The sequence below is a fragment of the Zea mays genome, chromosome 6, assembly GCF_902167145.1.
Source record: "Zea mays cultivar B73 chromosome 6, Zm-B73-REFERENCE-NAM-5.0, whole genome shotgun sequence".
Lineage (NCBI taxonomy): Eukaryota > Viridiplantae > Streptophyta > Magnoliopsida > Poales > Poaceae > Zea > Zea mays.
In genome coordinates this window covers 169,538,804-169,547,409 of record NC_050101.1, presented here as the reverse complement: position 1 = coordinate 169,547,409, position 8,606 = coordinate 169,538,804, and the positions used below count along the sequence as shown (strand labels likewise).

The 8,606-nt window shown below is 48.2% G+C and overlaps 1 long non-coding RNA gene across 1 annotated transcript; it reads right to left on the bottom strand.

Moving 5' to 3' along the window:
* Positions 1–7,102: 7,102 nt before the first annotated feature.
* LOC109940131 (uncharacterized) lies at positions 7,103–7,393 on the bottom strand. Its single transcript, XR_002262652.1, has 2 exons — positions 7,352–7,393; positions 7,103–7,139 (listed from the first exon to the last, which is right to left on the bottom strand). It is a non-coding gene; the product is annotated as an uncharacterized lncRNA (long non-coding RNA).
* Between the last annotated feature and the right edge of the window lie 1,213 nt (positions 7,394–8,606).

The following is an 8,606-nucleotide window of genomic DNA, read 5'->3' as shown; positions in this document are numbered from 1 at the left end:
ATTCCACATTGCCCTGCATGGACCTCCTCCAGAAGTTGCTTCCCGGTGGACGGGAGAACGCACTTCATGAGGATGCCTGACGCACCCCTTCTGTACAATACCTCCCCAATGAGTGTATAGTGAGCTGACTGCCTGGCAATGCGCTCTGCCGAGTTCTTGTCATCTGGTTCTTCTTCATTCTTTATATACTTAATAATCGGCCGTCTCCAGTCATCAAAGTTTGACTCGGGTTGATCTATGATGTTGCACTCTTCTGTTTGATCCATTGAGATACTCGGCTGAAGAATTTCTTGCACGAAGACCCCGGGTGGGACCTGAGTTCGACCGGATCCGAACTTGAACAGTACATCGGCTGCTGTGTTCCGATCTCTTTCTATATGATGAAATTCCAGACCCTCGAATTTATCTTCCAGCTTTCGGACGGCAGCGCAGTATTTTCCCATTGAATCACTTGAACAATCCCATTCCTTGTTTATCTGGCTGATGACTACCAGAGAATCTCCGTATACCATCAATCTCTTGACGCCCAGTGATATGGCGATGTTCAATCCGTGTATCAAAGCTTCATACTCGGCTGCATTGTTAGAGGCCGGGAACAGTAACGGGAAGGCGTACTTGAGGTGTTCGCCTCCAGGTGCGGTGAAGAGAATCCCTGCTCCTACTCCCTGCAGCTTCAGCGAGCCATCAAAATACATTCGCCATACTTCTGCAGTTTCTGGATTGTCTGGTCTTGCTGTTCTGTCCACTCTGATACGAAATCAACCAGTGCTTGAGTTTTGATGGCAGTACGAGGTCGGAACTCGATGTCGTGGGATCCCAGCTCGCAAGCCCACTTGGCTATTCGGCCAATGGCTTCCTTGTTGTGAAGAATATCCCCTATTGGAAAACCAGTGACTACTATGACTTTGTGGTCGTCAAAGTAGTGACGCAACTTGCGGGCAGTTAGAAGTACTGCGTATAATAGCTTCTGAACTTGAGGATACTTTTTCTTCGAGGGGCCTAGAACTTCACTGATGAAGTAGACGGGATGTTGTACTGGATAAGCATGTCCTTCTTCTACTCGCTCGACTACCAACGCGGTGCTTACCACGTGAGTCGTGCAAGAGATGTACAGTAGCAAGTCTTCAGCCGGTTGAGTCGATGTAGCTCGCCGGGGTGGTTTCAGTACTGGTGGTGCTGTCAAGAATTTCTTCAATGCGTCTAGAGCTTCTTGTGCTTCCGAAGTCCATTGAAACTTATCCACCTTCTTGAGTAGCTTGTAAAATGGCAAACCTTTTTCTCCTAGCCTGGATATAAATCTGCTCAGAGCTGCCATACATCCAGTGAGTCGCTGAACCTTCTTTTGTGACCGAGGAGCTTCCATCTTCATGATAGCTTCAATCTTATCTGGGTTAGCCTCAATTCCCCGGTGGCTGACGATAAACCCGAGCAACTTTCCTGCTGGTACCCCGAAAACACATTTTTCAGGATTGAGCTTCCATCTATATCTTTTTAGGCTGTTGAAAACCAGCTGTAAATCTTCGATGAAGTTTTCCGAATTCTCTGTTTTGATCACCACATCATCTACGTAAGCTTCCACACGCTTGCCCCAGTGATCGGCTAAGCATGTTTGAATGGCTCTCTGATAAGTCGCTCCAGCGTTTTTGAGGCCAAACGACATGGAGGTATAACAGAAAGCACCAAACGGAGTGATGAACGCCGTTTTTTCCTCGTCTTCCTTTGCCAAACTAATCTGATGATACCCGGAATAGCAATCTAAGAAAGACAGCACAGAACATCCGGCGGTAGAGTCCACCACCTGATCTATCCTCGGGAGCCTGAAGGGATCCTTCGGACAGTGTTTGTTGAGATCAGTATAGTCGACGCACATGCGCCAATCCACTTTATTCTTTTTGAGTACAAGAACAGAGTTAGCTAGCCACTCGGGGTGTAATACTTCTCTAATAAATCCGGCCGCAACCAAGCGAGCTAACTCGGCGCGAATGGCCTCTCTCTTGTCGGGCGTGAAGCGTCGTAGCTTTTGCCGGATCGGCCTCGCCTAGGGATAAACCTTCAACTTGTGCTCGGCCAGTTCTCTCGGGACTCCCGGCATATCCGCAGGTTGCCATGCGAATACGTCCCGGTTATCTTGCAGGAACTGGACGAGCGCGCTTTCCTATTTGTCGCTCAAGCTGGAGCTGATGATGGCCGTCTTGCGCTCATCAGCGAACCCCAGGTTGATTCTCTTAGTATCTTCAGTCGGCCGCATAGAGGTCGCGGCCTGGGCTTCATTTGCCGGTACTGCGAGGCTTTCTCCAGGCTTAGAGTTCGCCGGTATCGAGGAAACCGTCGAGGGCTTGGTGTTGAGGGCTGCTTGGATGGCCACTCGGAAACATTCTGCGGCACCTTGGAAGTCGGCGCGCACTGTTATGATTCCTTGTGGTCCTGACATCTTCAGTACCATGTATGTGTAGTGGGGGATGGCCATGAATTTGGCCAGCCCCGGCCTCCCGATGATGGCGTTGTACCCGCAGTCGAAGTTCGCCACTTCGAACCTTAGGAACTCGGTTCTGTAGTTCTCCGGTGTTCCGAAGGTGACTGGCATGTAGATGTGGCCCAGCGGATATTCTCCTTCCGTCGGCACGATGCCGAAGAAAGGAGTGTCCGACTCGTGGAGCTCTTTGAGGTGAACTCCCAAGCCTTGGAGTGTTCGGGGGAAGGTGACGTTGATGCTGCTCCCCCCGTCCACTAGCACCTTCTTTACCCGGCTCTCTCGGATCACCGGATCGACGAGGAGCGGGTACTTGCCCGGATGGTCGAAGTTGAGCCATTGATCCTCCCGAGTGAAAGTGATCGGGTGTTCTGACCATCGGTATGGGGCGGGAGGACCGGTGGTCGCCACCAGTATCTGGCGGTCGTTGAGCTTTTGTTGTCTCTTGTTCTCCTGCGACCCATGTCCGCCGAAGATGACGTTGACCTCCCTGTCGACGCGTGGGAAAGCTCCTCCTCCTCCCTCCTCCGGCTGATGAGGTTGTCGCGGTTCATCCGGTCCTCCTCTCGGCGGAGGAGGAGGTAGAGGTTGGAAGGGTCGGCCATGCCCAACGGAGTGCTTGAAGTCCCGACAGTTGCGAAGAGTGTGGAGCATGTCCTTGTGGTATGGGCACTGGGCGTCGAGGATGTCGTCTAGCGTGCGCTCGCCTCCGCGAGGTCCTCCTCGGGCGCGAGAGGCAGGCGGTCCGGCGGCGTGTACTTCTTCGCGAGGCCTCTTCTCCCAGCGTTTGTCGGGTGGCTGGTTCGCGTCGCGTCGTGGTGCTGCCGGCACAGGCTTTGCTCCTCCGATGAGGTCCTGAGCTCGCTCGTCGGCGGTGATGTAGAGGTCGGCTTCCCGGAACAGCTCCTCGGAAGTAGTCGGCGCCTTCTATAGTATGGCTCGGACAAAAGCCGAGTCGTTGGATCCTCTGTAGAAGTCCTCAATCACGGCCGCTTCCGTGACCTCGGGGATGCGATTTCTCATGGTCTGGAACCTTTTGAGGTACGACCGGAGAGTCTCATCCCCCCGACGCTTGATGGATTTGAGGTCCCACGGCTGTGCTGGCTTGTCGGAGAGGGACTGGAAGTTGGCGGTGAAACGTCGACGAAAGTCTCCCCAGTCGTCGATGCAGTGTCGGGGTAGATGTCGTAGCCACTGTAGCGCATCTTGCCCAAGGACGATGGGCAGATACACGGTCATAACGTCCTCAGATGCTCCGGCAGCCCGAGCAGCGGTGGTGTAGACGGCTAGCCAACCCCCTGGATCCTGCTTAGGTTCATACTTGTCGACATTGGATACCTTGAAGTTGGGAGGCCACTGGATGGCCCTAAGGCGTGGAGTAAGAGCGGACACTCCGCACGTGTCCTCCTGTCGTCGGGGACGATGTCTGTCCCAGGGAGGGGAGTTGTGATTGTGGTTCCTCGACCGTCCCCGGGTGGTTCCGCCAGTTGAGGCCGTTGCCGACTCAGTCCTGGTGGCCTGGCTCTGAGTCGGGATGCCATGATCCCGGTCGTACTCCTCCCGACGGCGAATCTCGTTTTCATGCCGCCGCTCGCGCGAAGCATTGATGGAGCTTCGTCCGTCTCGGCGACTGTTGATGGCGTGTCGTAGATCGTTCGGCGGGTGAGCAAGCGGTAGAAGATGGTTGGCTGCCTGGGTGAACAGGCGTCGGTATCCCTCGGCGTCGGGAGTCCGAGGAAGTCCATCAGCTATCCGAGCTAGTACCCTTCCGACTTCGCTTAGCGTGTTCATAGCTCGGGCGAAGTCGGGATTCAGGTTGCGCCCGAAGAGCGGATTCTCCCGGCGTTGCCTTGCATCTTGCTCGGCTTGTTCCTGAGCTCGCCGGCGATCACGTCGCCGGGAGTTCCTTCGTTCTCTGAAGACGCGTTCTTCCAGAGTTTCTCCTATCTCCGAGACCTCGTCTCGCGAGACAGGATGCTCCGGATCCCGTTCTCCGGCCGCGTGATGTCGTCGAACGTTCCTGCGCCGATTCCTCCGTCGACGGGACTCTCGTTGAGGCGGTTCTTCTCCGGGTGCGGTCGGTTCGTCGTCAGAAACGGTGGGCGACTCCACTCTCCCGATGAAGAGGACGTCGGGGTAGAATGGTGCTGCTGTCGTGGCGACTTTCTTTCCGTTCTCCTTTGAGGCCGGAGGAACGGAAAGAACGACTTGCTTTTCTCTGGTCTCCTTCTTCTTCGCGATATGCGTCCATTCTTTTGTCGGGGAAGTAGACAGCGGAGTCTTCCGGGTTAGCGAACTCTCGGCCCCGGCTTTCCGAAGACGATCTTTTTCCGAAGAGCTCGAGGTTGCGCGTCTCCGGCATTTTCGGGGTTTGTTGGAGGAGACTTCTTTTTCGGCGGATCCGCGATACGGTGTAGAGTTCCCTCATCATCCGCTATGGATGAGATTGTCCCAAAGCAGAATACGGATCCGGGACGCATGGTGATCTTGCTGTTGAAGGTGACGGCCATTGAGCTAGCTTGGATCGTCGACACACCCCCTACTTGGCGCGCCAGCTGTCGGTGTTTTGGGTCCGACCGCACACCCGGGGTTGCCCCTCAAGGTGTTTTTAGGAGTAGGACGGTGTCGACGACTGTAGCAAAATGGTTCGTGCCGATCACACGAGGGACAGTGGACAAGATTTACAGGTTCGGGCCGCTTAGAAATGCGTAACACCCTACGTCCTGGTGAGTATGTAAATGAGGTTACAAGAGGGCTCTCTGGATTGAAGACACAGAGAGTTGAGGTGGGAGGCTAAGTAAGATAAGGTCGATCGTTCTGAAGGGGTGCCCCCTAGGCCTTATATACTCGACCGTGGGGCAGTACACTTGGATATGATAACAACAAGTAGCTAAAAGGTAGTGAACCTCTTGAGTTTATCCCTACGTAACTTTCGCCGACTTATCCTTGCATGGCTCCGTTGCATGAGGGCTCCAGCGCGGGAAAGTCGGGTCTCTGTTGCGATTTACTCGTTCGACGTTGTGGGCCGTCCGGGTTTGCACCAATCCGGTCTTACGTCTTCTCTGCTTTGTTGGTTGTTTCTCCCCAGGCCCACGAAGGAATGATCTTACGATTTATTGGGCTTTTGGGCCTTTCGTGAGGTCTTTTACTCCTTTAGTGGACCCGGGGGATATCTATCCCCCACAGGTACTCACCTAGTTAATAAAAAATGTGGTAGTTCGTGTATGGTTGAGATATAGAGTAAATATGAGTGCGGAAGATTGTGATATTGAGTAAAGAATTTTGCTGACCAGAATATAATATTTTTATGGTATAAATTTACAATAGTACGAGTGTGGATAGGCGGAGTACCGGAGAGATGTGTCTTTATGTGTGTTTGTTGATTGCTCAAGCCGGTGTTGGATGATTCTACTAAACTGTATTTTATTCATAACTAGGACGACTCTGTCTCGGAAATTATATTTTATCTAGATTTAGGATGACCCTTGTGAGGCAAGTCTTGATATCCATCCCTATCGCTAACACGTGTATCACCGCTTCAGAAATAAATGACGATGTTACCCTTAGAGTTTTTTTAGTTGTATGTGTACAGTTATAATTTTATATAGGGTTGTATATCGAGTTATCTCTATAAATAGGTAAATAATGCTCGTGCATGGAGGACTCATGTACTTGGACAGTGTTAGATCGCTCTGTCTCCGAAGCTATATTGCATATTTCCCTTTGAACTGTTGTGTTGGCCTCTAAGACTGCCTCCAGCAATACACGCTAAGGCTGTCTCCAGCAACGTCACCTAAATTCCATCCCCTAAAGGAATATTCTCTGTACTTTACAACACGCTCTAAAAGATTCTGTCCTCTATATATTCTCAGTCTGCAGCAACGTCCCCTAAATTCGGTCCCTTAAAGCTACAGTGTTAACAGATTCTTTTTTTCCATTTCTTTTTCAGTTTTCTTTGTTTTCTTCCCAATTCACGCTATACAAATGATGCGCAAAAAATGTATTTATTAATTTTCGAATTAATAATTTCGAATTGTCTAAATTAATTATCATTGCCTGTTATTTTGTGTGTAATTGTTCTCGATAGAACGTCGCATAGAAGCAGGTCAAGCTAGCTTTGCAGAGGATGCAAGATACTAAGAGAGTGTCATTGGAAAAGGGCGTGTTTCATTTCAAGAAAATAATATGAGAAGTTTATCATGGAAGAGTGAGGTCTTGAGAATCTGCACAGATGTTCAAGCAGTGGCTGCAAGATCCCCAAATGTATGTGATCAAGTGGTCCTGTCTGTCAAACACAATTGACAATTGTATAGCTGACACGCATTAATCTTCAAGAAGTATTAAAATGCCTCTATCGAAAACATAATTGGGCAAGAAGTCCTTGAGGCCTGTATCCCCTAATTGTCTCCTAATAGTTCGCTCATAAAGGTTTAAGCATGATATAAAAATGAGAATAAGCAATTAGAAAAATATTAAGAGAAGATAGGCACTGGATCAGGTGTCTATGAAGTACAAACGAATGTTCATACAAAGATACAATAGACATCGACAATTTTTATCATCATCCACATACACACCTCCACATCATGCAGAAGAATCAAACCATCTTCTGTGCCAAGTGCTATTATTTTACCATCAGGGCTCCAACAAATTGATGTGATGCACTTCCCTGAACAATTATAAATACTTTAGTTGCCAGTTCCTCACTATTTTTTATAAGTTCAAAGCAGACATGATCTTATAAATGACTATAACTAAAAGGTATAACTAAAGGGCACAGTGGAATTGACAGATTGTACATATTGATTGTAATGACAAGGAACATTCAAAGTGGGCAAAAACAACAGGCAACTGAGGGTAATGGAGTAGGGGTGTATCAACCTGGAGAGATTGTCCAAAGCCTTTGCCAATTGAAGCGATGGACACCTAGAGTTTGTTGATTCTGTGGAAAACAGATGTACTGTGGGTCTACCACTAATAACAATAGCCAAGCCTAAAAGGCTAGTGCTCAACTTCTATTTGCTCTGTTTAAATGAGCATATTAACTTCACAAAATATTTTTGTGTAGAACAGATTTCCAGATGAGCTGTTAGGGTAGAAAGGTCCCCAGAACCAATAACAGGAAATGCTGAAGCAGGAGAGAGCATGCATGAGAGACTATTTTTTGTTGAGTTCAAATTATGGACAAGTGAGTTACTGTATTTACTTGCTATCTTTCCAACGGGAAATATTCCAAAAATGCTGAAGCAAACACAACCATCTTTGCCACCACTGCACACAATGTTAAAACACTGACAGGAAGCATTAGAAAATTCTGGAATAGCTTCTTCGTTCTCATCCGCAAGACCAGTATCTCCAGAACGTAGTCCACCTATCCTAGGCATCACAGGAGGAAAGAAACGTGTGGTGCGGTCTTCATAGGATAAAAACTCATCCTTGTCAGACTGAATAAATTAGTATAAGAATCACTAATGAGAAGTTTTAGTAGAGACCTAAACTAATTTTGATTAGTGCTGAATTTGTAAATCAACTGAAACTTTTTGTAACTACACATGTGTTATTATATGATACTTATATCGCAAAGGCAATAGCATACCTTTGACAGTGGATCGTCTTCTGCACAATTCAAAGATACAATGGCAACATCGTGGGATTTCGTAGTTCTTAGCATCTTCCCATTCTGCAATGAGATTTTTTATTCAATTATAAATGCACAAAATGATAGTGTAAAAGAAAAGTAACAAGTAGATCTTGACAGCATGAGATGTTGTTATATTTCAAGATTAACTGACAGTGGCAAGCTGTGCAGATTTGCTCTTGTTTCCAAATTAAAGGTGAAAGGGAGTATGAAAGATTACATACACTACTAGTACTAACAATGTGAGTGAAACTGCAAAAAATAAATTAATGACACTGCAATACATTTCCCTTTGTGTCTGTGTGTGTGATTATAGTGCCAATCAATCACCTGTGCCTAAGCATTACGACAGAGTTTTGGAAAAAATTCTCCCACCAAATTGTTTTTTAGCCCTTCAAGCTTATAAAGAAAATTAACCATCGAAAGATGGTCAAATAAAACATTACACTTATTACAGAGTACTTGTTGAGTGATGACGCCAATTTGTAAAGTTAGTTT